This window comes from Cygnus olor, chromosome 13 (genome assembly GCF_009769625.2).
Source record: "Cygnus olor isolate bCygOlo1 chromosome 13, bCygOlo1.pri.v2, whole genome shotgun sequence".
In the NCBI taxonomy this organism is placed as follows: domain Eukaryota; kingdom Metazoa; phylum Chordata; class Aves; order Anseriformes; family Anatidae; genus Cygnus; species Cygnus olor.
Genome location: NC_049181.1, coordinates 20,567,504 through 20,584,536, shown reverse-complemented (window position 1 = coordinate 20,584,536; position 17,033 = coordinate 20,567,504). Strand labels below are relative to the sequence as shown.

At 40.8% G+C, this 17,033-nt stretch overlaps 1 protein-coding gene across 6 annotated transcripts in view; it reads left to right on the top strand.

Annotated features, from left to right (window-relative positions):
- The first annotated feature begins 1,296 nt into the window (after window positions 1–1,296).
- The window catches only part of LOC121077292 (X-linked inhibitor of apoptosis), a 29,845-nt gene continuing 14,108 nt past the window's right edge, over window positions 1,297–17,033 (top strand). The window contains exons 1-2 of one of the 6 annotated variants that reach the window (XM_040572416.1): window positions 5,542–6,107; window positions 7,831–8,615. The gene's annotated coding sequence lies outside the window, so the exon portion shown is untranslated. Of the gene's footprint in view, window positions 1,320–1,366; window positions 1,425–5,541; window positions 6,108–6,143; window positions 6,624–7,830; window positions 8,616–17,033 lie in introns of those variants that run through there. The other 5 variants (XM_040572415.1, XM_040572420.1, XM_040572419.1 and 2 more) reach the window with 5 other exon arrangements.

Genomic DNA, 17,033 nt, shown 5'->3' with positions numbered 1-17,033 from the left:
AGCGTTCTGGTCCAGGTTTTGGAATGGTTTTGTTCCACTTAACTTTTTTGTTCATGCACCTGCTGATGGAGAATGGAGGGCAAAAATACTATTTAAGCTCTGTTCTACATAATGCCTGTGAAAAAGTGGTTTAGTTTATTAAAAAGGATGCTGTGCACAATCCCTAGAGCAATTAATCATCCAAACTGTGATTGAGACTGTGTTTGGTAGGCATTAGAACAGTTATTTACTTGACAATATACTTCACTCTACCTCAAAATGCATTTCTTTCTGATCAGAGTGCATAACTCTGCTTTGAAGAATGTTGCTTCTTGGGGCGTTGTTCTTTTTCTAATCAGCTGTTTCAGCATCGGCTTTGAACAGCTGAGAAATCTACAAATACAGGAAAAAAGAGAACTGTCCCTTTAATCACAGTCTCACCAAATGGTAAAATGTTAGTGGCAAAGTGGAGATCTGCAAGGCAGTAACTGCTGTGGTTTCTCTGAAGGATGGAGATGAGCTGTTCTGATGGGCTGTGCTCACAGCCTGTGCTGGAACAATTGAGAGAATAGATGCCTGCCTGCCTGCTTTGAGGAAAGAAGGCACAATGGAAAAATTGTAAATGCTTTAAGATACATTCTGTCTTCTAGTACATACATCTGCCTAGCAATGGCTGTATCTAAGTCTATTAATAGAGTCTCAGATATTAGTATTGGGAGTATGGAAATATGAAAAATCTGGGCGTTTTGCAAATTTAGTAAGCTGAGCAGTGACAGCATCAAGCAAGGCAGTTGAGGGTCTTGCAGCATTACCTAGCTCCACTGCGGCAGAAAGGCAGTGTAAACTTGCAGAACTGCTATTCCTGACCTTACAGCTCCTCATTACTCACTGGGTTGTCTCATAGCAGGGTATTCTTCGGGATGGCCCTGCATCATTACACTTTTTAGGTAACATACATCCCACAGAATATTGCATTTGATTTAATGCACTTTCGTTTACTGACAGTACCTGTTTGCTAACTTCAGCACATGATTAGCCTGCAATCCCATATGTGAGGCTTCTGGCATGGCAGTGGCTGTGCTGGTCTGAGCAAATCTGGGGCAGCAGTGCTTACAGCTTGTGCTCCTGTCCCTCATCTGGGATGTGTCCAGAGAAGACTCCAGATGACTGGAGCATCTGGGGAGGGTTGGCTGCGTGCTGCAGGAAGCGTGGGGGGCCAAAGACTGTAAACAACAGGCTCAGCTTGCCATTGGGTGGGCAGCAACTGCAGCTTGCAAGAGCTGATTGGCGTGGCTATTGCTGAAGTTCACAGGCACTTACGCCCTGGCATACTTGATTAGGTAAAAGTCTGAACACTGTAGTTACCTCATGCTGGTTTACTGTGAGAGCTAAGGGTCTTAGTGCATTGAGAGAATGTGAAGGTTTGAAGGTCAGCCCTAAATTTGGTAAGTCAAACTCTTATCAACGTGGTCCACACACTCATTTGGGTTGTGTACCCCAGATATCAGGTATGTTAAAATGGAAGTGTGTCTGTGCCTAATGATAATCATGTAAGAGAGAACCTGAATTTCTAAACGTGGTGTTTGCAGACTGTTAGGCAAAGAAGCTATTTCTGAAACTGTCGGTCCTGATTCCTTTTTCTCAGTCCCACACTGGAAAACAGTTTCCATTGCTTCTCTGTTCTGCTCCACTACTTCTTTTCCTTCTGCTGCTTTGATTCTGACCAGAGTCCAAAGGCAGCATATACTTATTAAATACCACTGCCTTTGATATGTGAATAATATATTTTTAACTACCTACTTAAGCAGCAATATAAAGCATTTAAGGACTAGAAAAAAAAATTGCTCTGCTAAGATCTGGACAGTCATCTTGAGTTTCCCTCATATACAAAAATTATCAGACATCCACAATAGGATGTGGGGAAAACTGAATGACCAGACTGATAACTGAAAGGGACATGTTTGTTAACTGTAGCATTCCTCTTCACTCCTCTCTCCCTCTTTTCTCCCATCAGGATAGTACGTGCTGCCTTGAATGTGTCAATTTTCTAGGTATTGTAGCACTGAATTATACAGTACCCGTAAGCCAGCACTAATATTCCAGCATGAAGGAATTATGAGTAGAAAACCAAGTATGTGGCCATGTACCACATGCTTGCTAAGTCCAAAGTCCCAGCTCTAGATAATTATTTCTTGCATTAATCAGTTCAAACAGAACTAAAATAAATCACTAGTTGCATGTTTACCATTTTTTCCTCTCTGCTTGGCATTTATCTGTGCTCACCTGCTCAGTGAATTGTGAAAGAAAGTAAATACTCTGTGTTTCTTCCTGAGTTGACACCAGATGCAAGTGAATTTGAAAGTAGTTCCAGCTAGCAGTATATCAAAACATTAAAAGATGTTTGTTTGTTTTTCCTTGCTTAAATGCTAGCTTTTCCATAGAGCATATATTAACAGATTAAGTACCACCACCTTTATTTCATACTTTTAATTTTAATTAGAAGGACATTTTATTGCACTGTGTGATCAGCAGTGGGTTTGGGAGTTACAGGAAAGTTTGTCTAGCTTAAGACTTTATTCCTGAAATTGAAAAGGCTCATCATGTTTTTCAATTTTTCCTACTTTAGTATGATGATACCCCTGATTACCTCTAGTCCTTTGGACTTTTCTACTACCTTAATTAAAATGTAATGAGAATGATGTTTATCATTTGCTGATGAAAGGAAATAAAGAAGTGCTGTGGATGTTACACACTTCTGGAAGAGAGAAGCAGATTTCATTTTCTGTGGACCAACAAAAAAAAGCGTAAGACTTTCATATTCCCATCAAATGACCGTATCTCCTCCTCCAAGGGCTGCAAGCACATTGGATGAATTTCAGAGGAAAAACATAGCTTTCAGGCATCTGTTATTTATCAGTTATTCAATTTATTATTGCCATATTCATGAAAAAAAACATTCCTTGTTAGGCCACTGTTCTGTCATATTTTTGCATTTGATTTTCTTTCTCTGCTGCATCTCTGAAATTTCAGCTCTGCAGTGCATAGCTTTTTTCACTCTATTCATTAACCTGATAATAATGGGCCAATTAATGCTAGCATTTGAAGGTAATGAATGAGTTTTAAAATTCCTATGTAAATGAGATTAGTAGGAAATAGGAAGTTACCTTAATTTATTAGAGAATATATCAACAAGAATGGATTCCCATATTAACCTCTGTGACTCGTGACCCATTATTGATTAAACAGTTCATGTCAGTGAACTGTTTGCTAAGGCCAGTTTATATTTATCTGACTCAAACAGCCTGAATCTGATTGAAATATGTAATATGATTGTGTAAAAAAAAAAAAAAAAAAAATGTTTCAAAGAGGTTAGCATTTTTTATGATCTGATTTTTCAGTTTGATATAATTTATTATGTTTTTGAGTCATAGTCTCATAGAATAATTCAGGTTGGAGGAGATCTCAGGAGCCAATCTAATCCAACCTCCTGCAGGGTCAGCCATGAGATCAGATCAGGTTGCCCAGGGCTTTACCCAGTTTGGTCATGAAACCCTCCAAGGGTAGAGACCGCTTGACTGTCTTCATGGTTGAAAAGTCTTTGCTTACACCCAGTCAGAACCTCTTGTTTCTGTTTATGTACATTGTCCCTTGCCCTTCCAGCATGTCCCACTGTGAAGAGCCTGCCTCCATCTCCTTGGTAGCTCCCTTGCAAGCAGTGGAAGGCTGCTGTTAGTTCACCCAAAACCATATTTTGTCCACACTGAACAGGTCCTCTCTGTTCCTTTGCCCAATCTTGACTATCCTGGTGGTTGCGGAGTGATGACCTCTACCTGGTTGATCAGGTTTGATTTTTTTTTAGATATTTTTTTTCAGGGGTCCCTAGTACTGGATGGAGCATTCTAGACTTGGTCTAATGAGCACTGAGTGGAGGGGAATAATGACTCCCCTCAATGAGTAGATCCTGCACTGTTGTTTATACCTTCTATGATACTTTTTATCTGCTTTTCAACATGACTTGTTTCTTAACTTACCCATAGTATAAATTACATGATCTGAAAAAAATACTACACAGTAGTACAGAAGATTCAAACTGGGGGAAATGCCAACCCCCTGAGAAATTAGCCCACACATTACCAATAAGGACTGGAAAAAATATTTATTTTCATGAAGGAGTGAGGGCCATAGTAGCCTCACCAGATGCCACAAGTATAGAAACATGTTGAATTATACCAGTTTTCAGAGTCGCTGTAAAACATTTTTTTATTTTTGCAGAACAAGAGGTTCTTCAATATTAGAACCACAGGACTTTAATTAGATTGTAAGGCAAGTAGATGACTTTGCCTAAAGTTAATCATCTGCATAATCACATACTTGCAGTAATGAATTACAAAATGTTTATAATACTGCAGTCAAATCTGTACTAACAGCCTATCTGATTTTTTTTTTCATGAGAACAGTCTCAGACCATTTGAGCCATTTTTTCCTTTATTTCAGGGAAATCTTTTGTTTCTTGTAGGCTTAGCATCACCATTAGGCTGCCATCACTAAATGTAAAATTTTAGGTTTCAGGGCACTCTCTTTTTTTGGACCAGAAGTCCTATCAGAGCAAATATGATGTGTGGTAGCATCCTAAATACTGAGTATTGTTGCTGACTGCTGTTGCTGATTTCATTATGACTTTTTTCTAACTGGCCAAAGGGCACCTGTTATTTTTTCATTACTTATAGTAATGGAAGTTAATATAGTTATTTATAGTGACTAGAAGCTTTGAACCAAGTTGGGGTCTCTGTAAATTCTGGACAACAGAAATTGAGAGATAATCCCTATCCAAAGGGCTTTCAATCTAAGCCCTGGAATCTGCAGACATTCTGGCATGTCATATAATTAGGTTGCTTCTCTTGAATTTGTCCCAGATTCTCTGCGATAAGCTTTGGTAATTGGCCTATTACTCTGGGTTTGTTACTTCTGGAGTAGGCCCCGGGGAGGCCTCATGGTGGCCTTCCAGTACCCACAGGGGGTCTACTGGAAAGCTGGGGAGGGAGTCTGTCAGGGGTTGTAGTGACAGGACAAGGGGGAATGGTTTTACACTAGAAGAGGGGAGATTTAGATGAGATGTTAGGAGGGAATTCTTCACTCAGAGGGTGGTGAGACACTGGACAGGCTGCCCAGAGAAGCTGTGGATGCCCCAGCCCTGGAGGCCAGGTTGGACGAGGCCCTGGGCAACCTGATCTAGTGGGTGGCATCCCTGCCCATGGCAGGGTTTGGAGCTGGATGGGCTTTAAGGTCCCTGCCAACCCAAACCATTCTGTGATTCTATCATTGGCTACTTTAAAATTTGTTGGATTAATCATAAGGGCACCTGAGTTTCTATAAAAAAAGAAAGGTTAATGAAATATTTTAATATTGCAAAAGAACTGTCTTAGTCATGAAACTGGACAAATGATTTTGGCTACAACTACCAAAGAAAATAGCTTGAGGCTTCTGTCTGACTTGGGATATTTGAGTCCAAACGTGTGAAATTTAACAGGTTTAATAGCTAGTGAAAACACAGTCTGAAGGGGGGGGGAGGGGGGTGAAGGCATACTCCTGGCAAACTTAGTAAGGACTTTTTAAATAGCGAAGATTAAGATGCAGTTGTAACACAGTGCACTCTGCAGTGTGAAGTATGGTCAGCAGGCACCTCTCATCTTCAGTGGATACCAAAACGACCAGCATCTGGCAGATGATTTCTCAGCGCCCTTACGCAGCTGGTTGAGAAAGGCCTACGGATTGCGGGGTGAATAACCGGTACTTTGAGCCGAGGTCTGTGCAGAACCATGTCAGCACCTCACCGCAAAGTCCTGCTGCCCGTCCTGCGGGCTGGCGACCCCCGCCCGCTTCGCTCCCGTGTGTTTAAAGGCTGTAGCTCGAGCAGGGAGTGAAGAGAGCCGGGGGAACCGCTGAGGAGCGGGGTTCATGCGCTGCCCGCCCACCTGCCACCACTGGGTGCCGCCATCCGCCGGCGGGCGCCGCTCCCCTCCGGCCCCGAGCTGCTGAGCGGAGCCCGGGGGCTGCTGGGAGCCGCCATTTTGTCGGCGTGCGCCGGGCGCTTGCCGCAGCCGGGGCGGGCGAGGAGGGGCCGGGGCTCGGTGAGTCGGCGGCGGTGGTACCCCCGCGGCGCTGGGGCGGGGGCGCTCGGTCCCCGGGTGGCCGGGGGGCTTGAGGGGTTAGCGGGGGCGGCTGCCGGGCCGGGGAGGCGTTGCCACGGGAACGGGCGCGCCCCCATCGCCCTGAGCACGGAGCCGAGCCGGGCCGGGAGCTCCCGTCCCTGGTGCCGCCGGCCTCCGCGCGGGGCTCCCTGCGGAGGTTCCGTGGTAGAGTCGCAGCGGGTGCCTAGGGGGCATCGCCTTTGCAGTGGTGTTTGGTGGAAATTCAGTGTTAGCAGCGCCCGAGGGGACTGTACCCGAGGCTGTTCCCTTTGTGCTGGAAGCTCTGGGTTTGTCAGAGTGCTCAGCCGCCGGGACCTTGTGGGCACACGGAGCCTGCTGGCCCCGGGTTGTGTTTTCGCAGAAATAAGGGAGCCCTTGTGTTAACAGAGCAGGGGCAGGGCAGCCTGTCACACCGCTGCCTGATCCTAGTACCTCTTGGCCAGAATGAATGATAAGGTGCGATGTCCGCAAGTGACTTCTCTCTGGATAGAACAGAATACTGTGTTTTCTTCACATAATTAACTAAAATAAACATTTCTTATGCTAGCATACACTTCCAAACTTTATGGGTTCTTTTGAACTTTGTCTCTCCTTCCCTATTTTTTTTTTTTTTTAATATCCATTTCAAGAACGTTCTTTCTGCTTCTTGTAAATAAAAATGCAGCCTTATTAAAGGTTTCTACAGTAAGAGTATTTGTTCTCTCAGGTCACTTTTTTCAGCTGTAATTCAAACCACTTCAAGCAGTTCTCTTTTGCCTAATAGTTATGTATTTATGCTGATAAATTTCTTTTTAATATTTGGTGTACTTCTGTTTCTGTACTGTTGTCTATCTGAGGCTCCTGTCTTCCTGATAGGAGCTGCATCATTGGGTGTAAGACCTAATTTTGGTCTTGATAATTTCTGTACTTTTAAACTATATTGTTAGGCTGCATTTGCTAAAAGCTGCATTTGCTCTTGAAGCTGCTTTTAGATAATTTTGCAGATCCGCATTGATGAGGTTTTCATTATTGCAATCTCACATGATTTTTGTACTTCATACAGTTACATGAAAGTGTTATTTCTTAAGTGAACAACCAGAAACTATAAGATCTTACACTAAGCCAGTTTGGAATGAAAAGCAGACAACCAAAGGAAAAAAAAATCGATTTTTTTTAATCAAACAAAATGTTAAATCCTTTTTATCTAAAACCTTAACGAAGTCATGTAGGATATACATTAACTTAATGACTCTGTATAATGAAGTCACTGCATAACAGAGAAGACAAACTCAGTTTTCAAAAGGTGAGTTTTCATGTGGTGGATTTGTTAATTAAGTTCTTATTTGGATATTTTTCATTTTCTTAAGCCCTTTTGCTACCTTGCAGTTTTCTTTGGGGCCCTTTAAAGAACACCTGACTTCTTTTGTCCTTAGAAAACTGGGCAGCTACTTGTTGGCCAAGAAGGGCCAGGAAATGAGTTAATGATAATCCTGTACCTCCTCTGACCTTGCCCTTTGTAACCAGCAGCAAAAGTGAAAGAATTCCGATGTGGGCGTAGGGTTTTCTTGGTTTCTTTTTGGCTGCTCCAGCTGATATGAGGCAGACTTATGTTTGTTATCAGAACAGTTAGAAAATGCATGTTCATATCTAAGTTTCTGAATTACAAAGACGGATTTTGTTGCAGGCCTCTTTGTACCCATGATAGCAATTCTACACCTGAAGCAGTCCTGCCTGGGTGGGAGAGGCAGCTGCAGGGAGCTGAAGAGTTTCAGAAAATCCAGTTTATAGTCTGATGCAGAACTCTCTGAGGGAGAAGAGAAGGCTGGATCATTGGATCTTTTTCTGCCTGCTTACAGGCTTTCTTCTTTTTGCTATCCTCTAATTTTTATTTCCAGGATTTTGTTTTATCCTCTTTGCATCTTTTGGAGTTTCCCCAGTCTTAAAACCCTCGAACTTTCAACAAAAACATCTGAATTTCAGACTTTCCCTGACCTTTGATTTTTCTCAAATTTAAAACATATTTTAGCTTGGATTTCTTGTCCAAAAGATGTAATTGTGAAATGCTTTATTTGAATCGTAGCCTTCTTAAACTATGCTGAAGGTTATATAGAAAGGAAATTTTTAACCTTTGTATTTCTAGCAGCAAGAATGTAAATATTGGAATTTGTTGTAGAGATTGGTACATAGTACAGGTGCAACTAGTATCTGCTTTGATTAATGTATTGCTAAACTTGGTTGATGATTGGGTACTAATTTCATAGGGGGAAGCTATTGTAAATACCCTTTTCATTTTACTTTTTGTATCAGGAGTTAACAGTCTCTCACAGCTTTTTATTTTGTCTAACAAGTGGTCTGTCCTGGAGAGGTCTAAGCCAAAATACTCCAAACGTGACTGTTGAAAGTCAGGCTCTGGAAGCAGATTTTTGAACCAGAGGGGGAGAAATATGTGGTTGTGCAGGAAGGTTGAAGGTATGTGAAGACTGAAGGAGACATCACAAAGCCTGAACTTGGTTGTCCTTCAGGACTAGGAATCCTTAGGACTAGTTGCTGATGATTCCGAACAACCCAAACTATGCTACAGAATATTTATTATTGCCTTTTCTATCCTTGATTGGTTATCGAGTTGATACCAGCAATCAGAAGTTTGCCCCCATCCATGTGCTGCTGTGCTTTTGAGTGGGAGAGGAAGGGAGAGAAGCTCAGTTCATGGGATGAGTTTCTGCACAGCTAATTTTGGGAGCACTTCCTTTTATAGAAATGGGAATTGTAATACTGTACGAGTACAAGTGAAAATTGTTACAAGAGAACTTGTGTGCCTCCTGTGTTAATTTTGGACTTGATGACTATCCAAAAATCTTCTTTACTAGAGAGCAGGTTCTATTTTAAAACTTGCTTGATGGGATCTTCCCAAAGTTGAGAAGCCATCCTCAGTGAGCGGCATTACTTCTGTTACATAAAGCGTAAAATGAAGCGGCATGTATCTTGTAGTCCACAGTCCTTCCCCCTGTGTGTTATGAACAGTTTCTTGTTAAATACAATGGTAAGCTGAGTGTTTTCAACAGGTGCAATTTTCATATTTCACTTTTGGTATGGTATTAGAATGAATCCCCAAGTCATCCCACTTTCCTAACAAACCTCACATGAAAGTACAGAGGATAGTCCGAGAGAGATTCCAACTTACACGATGAGGGCTGTGTGAGTGTATGCACATGTGCATGTACGGCCCCGCATGCAATAATGGTGAAGCGTTCCCACTGGTGATGCCAGGAAGAACTGTGTTGCTGTCGGTCCGTGAGCCTAAGCCCGAGCTGCCTGCCCTCCTGTGCTGTAGGAGGTCCCAGGCTCACTGCACTTCCCTCCTACTACACTTTCTTTCCTTACGATCTGGAAGATTCAGCAGGTTTGCTGTGGCATTAATCACTTTATTGTAGCTAAAGTCACATCTTAATACGTCTCCTTGATGAAAGCTGCTCTCTTTTTTCAGTCTTTTCCTTCAATTATGAGTTTAAATGATTTGTAGCGAAGCAGTAAAAGCTTGTGATGCTGCAACCTGGAGCACAGCTCACGCTCAAGAAGGGAGCTGCATCCATCCCAGGGCACTGCGGTTTTTGCTTAGCAGTTTATGCTCTTCCATATTTATTTAATGTATTTCTGTTGACTGGATAATTTGGTTTCTTAACCAAAAGAGCAGTAGCTCAGCTTTCAGAGGTTACATTTCTATAGTAGCACACTTCATAATCCCAGATTAATATTTTTTTTTTGTATTTAACTCAGCTGCTTTAAAGTTGACAAAAGCAGCTCGTCATTTCCAGTCTTAAGAAGGCTGGAACTGCATGGGGATGAAACTGCACAGCTTGCTTATTTGCTTCCTAAAGTTGCTCTGTTGTGGCTCAGGTATGTGTATCCTTTTCCTTGAGGACTCTTAGGGTAGCTTTGAAAAGGACTGCGCCTTTTCTGACGCAACTTGGAGGCTGCTAATGGTCATTGGATTGATTTAGGGAAGATTCATTAAAAAAACAAGCCAGCCCCCAAATTGTTGGTGTTGGTTTCATGGATTAAAGTATGTTTCAGTTTGTATCAAATACAACTGCCAAGCTCTTTGCTATTAAAGGGGAAGATTCTGGAAGTTTAGTTGCAATTTCCTGGTGTAGAACTTGTAGCTAAATCAAATTTCTATGAATAATACAGCAGTGAATGAGTTAAATGTTCTGAAATTAAAAAAAAAAAAATTATATAAAATGTAGATTTTCTATCCCATCAACTTTACTTCCAAAGTGTATGTACAATATAAAAAGTAATATTTTGGAAAAAAAAATTTTTTTTGTTTTCTCTATGTAACAGTTTTGTCCTATTACAAAATCTGAAATTGTTGTCACGTTGATTTGTGGAAGAAGCCTTTTATAAGAGGGGGAATGGTAAAATATTTAGGAAAATGAAGTTGTCAGTAGGGTTTGTGGAAACAAGATAGAAAGACTAATAGACTAGTTTTCCAGTAGGGATAAAAAAAAAAATCCGAAAATGCTGACTTTATTATTTCCCTGTGGTTTGTCTGTAAAGAACACTTACAGAATATCATTAAGCTGAAATGGTACAATTCTAAGTGACCTTGTAATTAAAATTGATAGCTGAATCATGTATAGACTTTGGTAGGATTTACAAGAGCCTTTCTTGAACAGTATTTCATAATGTTCCTGCTTATGCCACGTATAAAATGTTCATCCAACTGGAATTGCCAGAGAAATTTGAGGCTGCCAGGATTGCTGCTTCCTTTTTAATGTTCTTTTGTTTTGCTGGGGGGTTATATGGAGTTTTTTGCTCTTGGTGTTAGCGCTTCTCTTCTTATACCCATAGTCTCTTTGTCTCACTCTCAGTATGCTTGAGGTTTGGGTTTTGGTGGGAGGTTTTTTCCTGTGAATTTTTTCCCTTCTCCTAACCTATCTTATTTTTAGGTACTGTCATCTGTAGGCAATGCATTTCAGGGGCAGCAAATGTCAGATCTAAATTTCTGCTTTGGATAGGTTTCCCAAACTAAAGATGCCAGCATCTCTCTTGCACTTTACTGTGTAGTAAGCACTAGTAAGGTGTGGCACAGCTAAAATAGTTTTCTCCAGACCTTCATTCCTTCCTCTTCCTTGGTACAATCATTAACAGCTCTAGGTGGTTATGTTTGACTGATGCCTCTGTAGGACCTCATACTTAGGCTGCAACATGCCAGTATTTTCTACAGCGGCTGATATTTATTCTTTTCTTATACATAGAGCTAAAACTCTTCTCAAGACGTTATTTTGCAAGTTGGCAGACGTGATTTTTTTCTGTGCCCTTGGCAGATACAAATTTGTCTCACTCATCTACTGAAAGTACTGCCATGAATCCATTCTTCTTGTTTATTGTACTGCTCTGTACCCATGCGACTTCTTCATGAAGAAAAATACCTGGTAAAAATCCTTCTCGGAACGGTGTGCTTCTATTGGCCTGGTTATATTTGTTTCTAAGATTGATGGAGAGCATAAAAATCCTCGTGACTGAAGTCCAGACTTAGGAGGATCTAATCGCCTCCTGTAATCTTGAGCGGCTGACTGACTTCTTACGGTGTTAAACCTTGACAGGAAGCTAAGTAGGACCAGTTTGAAAAACAGACACAGTAAGCTGAGCTGATGCATTTACGTAGGATTTGGTGCCAGATCAAAGAGCATAGTGTAGATATATGCCCTCTTTATTTAAAAACAAAAAAACCCACAACCTTCTCCAGGCAATATTTTTTTTTAATGGTTATTGATACTTAGATATAAATGTGCTGAGGTTTGTAAACGCTTTTAAAATTTCTGTTGTTATTAGTCCTTGTAGGTATAAGTAAGTTAGTAGCATGTGTCTTCCTTGATCTAATTGCAGCTGAGCAGGCACAAAATGAAATTCAGTGAAGTGACACATGGACAGTCTGTGTGTCAGCTGGGACGGCGTGTCCTGTCTGGTATTTACTTGGTGCACCACTCTCACATTTCAGCTTTCAGTCAACAATAAACACTAACATTGCTGTCATAGTGAGCGTGTCAAGTAGTAGGAGCTGGGTGTTGAATGTACCCTCTGGTCAGGAGCACCAGGCTGTGCAAGTGTATTTCTGACCTGAAGGTTACAGCCACGCTTGCCATGTGGAAGGAGAGGACTTAAAAATAACTCCTTGTAATGTCAATCTGTTGCAGGATTAAGGGTGGAAGTCATGGCTGGTAAAACACAGTGAAAGAGAAAAGCAGGTTCTGTGCTTCCCTGAAGTATTGCAGTCCTGGGTGGTGTGGTGGTGTCATATTGTTGCATAAAATCATACCTGTTCATGTTCTTAAACTTGAATTGAAAATCTTTGACTTGCAAAGCCCAAGTGTGCAGTTTTTATTTTGAATAAGGTAATATCTTCGTTTTAAACTTTTGTCTGCGTTTTTTCATCTGAAGCTTAATCAATGGACTGTATTAATTGGTACTTTAGCTTGAAAGTGGGAGGTGTCTTGTGACGAATACCTGCAGATATTAAACTTGGCTCAGCTACTTGAAGGCTTTCAGGCTAAAATAGGCTTTGTTTACACACTGCACATGTAAGATACTTAATGCTTCAATAATAGTTTATATATATATATATATAAATAAAATCTCCTGGGCTTTGTAAGTGAAAACTAAGTTTAAAACTTCTGGACCTTCTACTTACGATTAATATGTGATAAATTAAATATGTGTCAAAAGGCTTAAATAACTTCCTCTTTGAACTTCAATCTACAGCTGGTATATGTTGTAAAGTTTTATGTATGCATGGTAGTTGGCTGCTTGTTATTAATCTACGTTTCTCAGCCATAAACTGTTTGAAAACTTTTTTTTTCCTTTTGCAGTTAATAATTTTGAGTTGTATGTAGCAAGTTATTGTTTATAATCATTGTTCCATGTAATATGTAAGGCAGCTGTTACAAGACCTGTGTAGAAATATTATTCTTAAGCAACAGTCTAGTTGTAACTTTACACTTTGAGCAGTTGATTTTAACAGCTGTCTGAAATAGAAGTAATTAAACTCAATGTTGTATTTCAAGTAGTACTGATGTATTTAAAGCAGTACATCCACAGAATAATATGTTAATGTAGTTTTCTGTTAGTTAAAACTGTCCTGAGAGATGTCAAATGGTGATGTTTAGAGGGGATGTCAAATGGAAAGGGCTCCATGATGTGGATGGAGCACTGTTCAGGCTAGCCGATACCTGCAGAGGGCTTGTCCTGCTTCTGGCCTTGCTGAGTTGAGATGCCCTTTGGGAGGCTTTGAGCACGGTGGCTGCCTCTTTTTACTCCAGGAGCTCAAAATGGTGCAATGCGGCTGATAGGATTTGAAGCAACTGTTTTATATATGACAACTGGACCTTATCTGAGTGCTAACTGTTCTTTCAGCATGTGCTTTTCACACTATTTGGGTCATGGGGATCAAGAGAGGTTGCTTATCCCTAGAGAACCCAAATGTGGTGGACAAATATTTTGATTCTCCCCATGTTGAGGACATGACTTTACTTCTTTCCTTAAAAAAAGTAAATAAATATTGAAGTACTCACAGCACTCTGGAAAACAGTGTTTGAAAGAATAAAGTCATTAATTTCAACATTCTAAATAATGAATTAATTATATATACGTTTATTGGTTTTGCCCTAATGTTTATTTCCAGTCATTTTCCCTTGATTGTTATAACCTTCAGCACAGTACATAGAGGGGTTTTTCTGCTTCAGATGGTGGTGTTACCAGCCTGAAAGGCATTGTCCTGTGATTTCCACGGCGGTAGAGGGTGGTGCAGAATTTGAGGTAGTTCTGTTTGTTTGGTTTTGCTTAGCATTCACAGTTAATTAAATGTAATCACAGCTGAAGTGATAAAGCTGGAAAAGAACATCTCAGTTAAGTGAATATAATCTCCATCATAACATCTACTATTTCAGTTTAGTCTTTGATCTTCTTGCTCCTCTCTTTGCATGTTTCCTTCTCAATTCCTTAAGTATAATTCAAACACACAGCTTTCCAGGAAGCACCAAGAGGATCAACAGAGTAAGTGAAATAAAACAAATAGAAGCCAATTTATATAATAGTTCAAAGCTCATGCTGTTATTTCTGCAAGGAGAGTCCGTCACATATGAGATGTACCACCTACGTGATGTTTCAAGTTCTGTAGCCCATATTTTTTGAAGGTGGTAAGTTATTTCAGGAGAAGAGGAGAAAATGTACAATTGAACTTGATATGCCTATAAGCACCCTGAAAAAGAAATCTTCCTTAAAAGAAGTTCTCTAAAACATAAATGTTTGCCAATTACTTGAAATCAAAATTTTCAGAACTTCCGTCTTATTAAATATATATATATATATATAAAATATAAGAAAATGAGGTGTCTTTAATTTTCCGTTGGGGTTGAGGGCAGGGGGTTGAGGTTCATTGAAAGAGTCCAGAGATGGACTGCAGGACCCGGGCTCGCCCATGAAGCATAAGCATGAATCAGAGGGTACTGGAGAAGTCGGGCCTCACTCAAGATACAGTGTTTGCTCTGATTGCTTTGGTAAAGTACCACATTTAGCTAATGAAAAATAATAACTTAGTGTGAGCAGTGTATGCATGTTATAATAAAGTTCAAACCTAGCGCACGTTGATGTATTTTTTTTATTTTTATCCATGCATATGAATAATACTGCTATATTAGACTTTTTTATTTTTTTAAGAATGGAAAATTTTCAGATGAGTTGTGATAAAGCATCAGTTCTTCAAGTTCTGCCTGTTCAAGTTCTGCTTCTTGAAGTGCTGCTTAAAACATGTTGGTAGCTTAAGAGAAATGGAGGCATAGGAAATTGTGTCTCTTAACTATTTTTTGACTTCCCACGTCCTACTCATCATTGCAGTGTGAGGTCACCCATCTGACATAAGGAACAAAGAAGGAGGAACCAAGAGGGATCTTTGTTTCTCTAGTAAATTCTTCGGATGTCAGACTTGAGCCTCTGTCTGTTTCCTCCCGTTTTGCTGAAGTGAGGGAGGGCGAATGACAGAGGGTGGCTGAGCACATTGTGATTTGCCTCAGTTAGTTTGTATCAACAGATCCAAAAGGGATGGAGAAGCTCTGTTCTGGTTTTAAAGTATATATACAATTTATTATGTAAAAATTTTTATAGGGTAAGAGTCGTGTTTTATGTTTTACATTGTTTCTGAGCTGGTTTCTATGTAAGTAAAGTAAAAAGAAAGATACTCTGCTATTCATACATTGAAAGCATGTGTATTTGTTTTTTCAAGATTGATTTTGAGAAGGAATCTCTGAAGGGTGTGAGTAAGCTTTGTTTGCTGCCTTCTGGGAAGTCTTGTAGACATGAAGATAAGAAAAAGAGTGTGCAGCTCAGGCTATTTGGGTACTACAAATCGTTATATGAACACAGCGTAGTAATAACGATGAGAGTCCATTAAGGTCATTTGAGATCTTTACAGAAACAGTCCTGGAAGATTTCAAAATAAGGCTTTTAAAAGGAAATAAACATGAACCTTTAAACTTGTTGTTATAAAAGCGGGTTTCTTTATTAGTAGTATGTATCATGACAGTTCTTGTATTACTACATGTAATTACTGTTTTTTGCCCTTTGAAAGTCCAAACAAACATATAGGTCAGATTTCTAGGTCAGTCAATGCAATTTGTTCAGTACCTACTTCTGAATTTGCTAAGCTAAAGCAGAGAAGCACAGTATGATTCAGTGTAACATCAGGTGTTACTACACTAGTTACAAACTGCCTTACAGAAATAATTTGGGTCGGTGCTCAGAACTAGTCACGTCTCTGTGGCTGCACGAAGTGAGCATGCCGGCTCTCCAACGTCATGTTTTCTCACCCTGCTTAGTGGTTAATGAGCTTTGTCATTTTGGCAAGCGAGGCGGTGATCCTGCAATGCACAGTAATTTTCCCCACCCGTGTCAGAAATTTGAATAAGTTTTTGCCTCTTCTTGCTAAATCTGGTATTATACAAACAGATATAATTGCAACATCTGCACTGACCGTACAGCAAGTATAGTCGGTGTTACTGCAGGTGTTGGGGAATGAGAACTGAGAACAAAGCTTTTGGGCAGATAAAGGCCTCCTGGTTTTTAGATGTTTTCAGCATTGTTCTAGTTCAAGTTTCTCTTTTTTTAGACTGTCTCAAGCAAATGCTTTTCTTTGAGCAAATGTAGCTCTCAAGAAGGGTGTCGCATTGAACTAAAGTCTTTGATGGCAGTAACTGCTGACAGCACAGAGGGTCTTCCTGGCAAATTTTTCTAAGGACAGATAATAACTGCTTGCCCGTTTCTGATTTGCTTTACATACCTTACTGGTGTAAAGCATGTTCTTGCCTAACACAAGGAGCAGAGAGCTGTGGAGGTACTGCGGGCAAGGGGCAGTCTGGACCTGCTGTGGGCTGGTCCCAGCTTATCCCAGGCAGCCCTGGAACTGATGGAAATAATGGGGAACCCCGGTGCTTTATGTCAGGCTGCAGAACAACGTTCAGACCAAGAGACGTAGCACCCTTTCCTAAACTTGGCTACCTGGGGCTGGATTCACCTGCCTGGGGGTAGGCTGCTCCCTGCCAGTAGGGGCACGGGTACCCATAGGCGGCTGTCACCTGCAGGCAAGCCACACCAGAGAAGGAACCCCTAATTTTGCAACACCAACTCATCCTATTGCTTTGTATTAATGAAGTCCTACCAGTAATGAGTTAGGTGGGTGCTTACTTGGAGTAGTTTGTCTCGAATGGAGGGAGTGGAGTGCACCAGGTGTGCAAGAGGAACTGATTCAGGGACAGGACCACTTCTAGTGCGAATTGCCAGGGCTGGACGCTAGCTTGGCTTTTGCTCCTGTGCTCACATGTGAGCTCTCAGTGCTGT